Here is a 1,988-nt window from a genome sequence, read left to right as displayed (position 1 = left end):
CGGCCGAGCGGCGCCGGTGCCTCGGCGCCCCGCTGCCGGGCTCCGCAGCCGCGGGGAGCCCGGGAGGCGAGGAGGGCAGAGCGGGCACCCACCCGAAAGCGGGGCGGCTTACATGCGCGCTGTCGATCTCGCATTGCAGGGCGAGGAGGAGACCTCCGGAAGCGAGCGGTGCTGCTCCCAGCGTGTGCAAGATCGGCCCTTGCCGTGTTTTCATCAGTGTTACTGTATGAAGAGGTATAAAATTGGACACTATAAAAATTAATGAGAGGAGAGAGCCCTTTTTATAGACAATAGTTATTTACTAAACAGACAGCCCCTATGTCATTTGGATTTAATAAACATTTAATGTATTAAAAATGAAAGTATTAAATCATTATCTACCATCAAACATTTGTGCTTTCTATTTACTCTTCCATTTAACTTAACTAGGCAATAAAATAATATAGTAAGTTTCCGTTTGTTCCTCGTCTTTCTTACGTCCATGTTTTTCCCTGTCTTGGGATGATTCTGTAGCGTTTCCAATTCTTGCTTCTGGGGAATGCTTTTATCCAAATAAATTTCAGTGAGAATGTTTCAATATTGTGTGATATTGTATGAATATGTATGATATTTTTAATAAGTAATTGATGAGCAGTACTAAATTTGAGGCCTTTAACTATCCTACATTGTCTCTCTGTATATGCTGTATACTCATAGTGTAATATATCACCTTATTTCAGAGAAATAGCATAGCATGTGTCTAAAAATGAACTATTAAAAATACCAGCAGTTTGCAGAAGTGCCCTATATCTGAAGCTTCCCTGGAAACCAGCAAAATCAGAAATGCTTAACACAAATAACTGAGTCACAAGCTCAAAGGGTATAATTGTATGTTTGGTCTCAGATAAATAGTGGCATGAGCTCTAGAAAAGGGAGTATAGTGTTAAAATGAATACACTTAGGTGAAGATCAAGGGGTGTTTTTTTTTTCCAAAATTAATTATATTCTCAATAATGTATGTAAGTCATGGATTTGGGTATTCGCATGTCACAACATAAGCTGTTGCCCATCCTCATTATGTAACAGTTCCGAAAATATGGTAAATTTAGGCTCAGTGTTTCGATAACTCTCTTTAGCCAGTATAAATTGGCTCCTGACTTCCCCAAATTGAAGAACATCTACTTGATACTTTTTAAAGAAGAGTAAAAAATCAAACAATGTAATTGTTCTCATGGACTCTTTGAAAAGTGTTTGATTTGGCATCATCTGGGAGTTCTGAACTCCAAATATAATGGTAGCTTAGAACCACATATGAAACCAACTATGAGATAAAATGAGAGTTGTCAGTAAAATTTTATTAAGTACTTTAACTGGAAGTTGGAAAGCAGCATAAATGGTGAAGTGTAAGGCAGAATCTTGCTTTTGTCCTACTTTAATATCAATATCCTATCCTGGTTAGTCAAGTTTTTATATAACAGGTATCCATGCCTATGAAACTGCTGCAAATGAGGGCTTAAGGTGTTTTGTAATTCTGTGGATGAATTTAACCAAAATATCATACACAGGTTTTCATGCTTGATTTTCAGTTCCTTAAAACATGAAATTTTAGAATGTAATCACAAAAATAATTGATTTGTAAATATATAGCAGATTTATAACAATTGTCCCCTGCAGGTACACACAGTTTTGAGACTCTTCTTTAAGCGACTTTCAGAGAAGTTATTTTCATTCAGTTTCACCTCTAGGTAACAAATGTTGTCCCTTCATTTTGAGCAGGTTGGGTGTCCTAGCAGAATGGAGAGAGAAACAGTCTCTTAGTGTTTGCTATTGTTCTCTTCCAAATAGCTATAGTGTCTGTTTGAGTATTAGCCTCTTGAGATTTCCATGCAGCTAGAAGAAACCAGTGACAACTCTTCCTGCCTACTAGTTTCTGAGGAGCAGAAATGAAACTGGCAGGCGTGTTCCTAGCACTGCACTGTTACAGTTTTGATAAATGAGAAGAGAAAACC

General features: G+C 38.1%; 1 long non-coding RNA gene across 1 annotated transcript in view; it reads left to right on the top strand.

The window, feature by feature from the left end:
* LOC146597854 (uncharacterized) overlaps positions 1 to 388 on the top strand; it is a 1,798-nt gene extending 1,410 nt beyond the window's left edge. The window contains exon 2 of the long non-coding RNA XR_014895383.1: positions 140 to 388. This is a non-coding gene — a long non-coding RNA (uncharacterized LOC146597854). The remainder of the gene's footprint in view (positions 1 to 139) is intronic.
* The last annotated feature ends 1,600 nt before the right edge of the window (positions 389 to 1,988 follow it).

The sequence above is a fragment of the Rhea americana genome, unplaced genomic scaffold, assembly GCF_003343005.1.
Source record: "Rhea americana isolate MKP2758 unplaced genomic scaffold, rheAme1 scaffold_176, whole genome shotgun sequence".
NCBI classification, from domain to species: Eukaryota; Metazoa; Chordata; class Aves; order Rheiformes; family Rheidae; genus Rhea; species Rhea americana.
The sequence above is the reverse complement of the archived record's forward strand: the minus strand, read 5'-3'. Positions and strand labels throughout refer to the sequence as shown.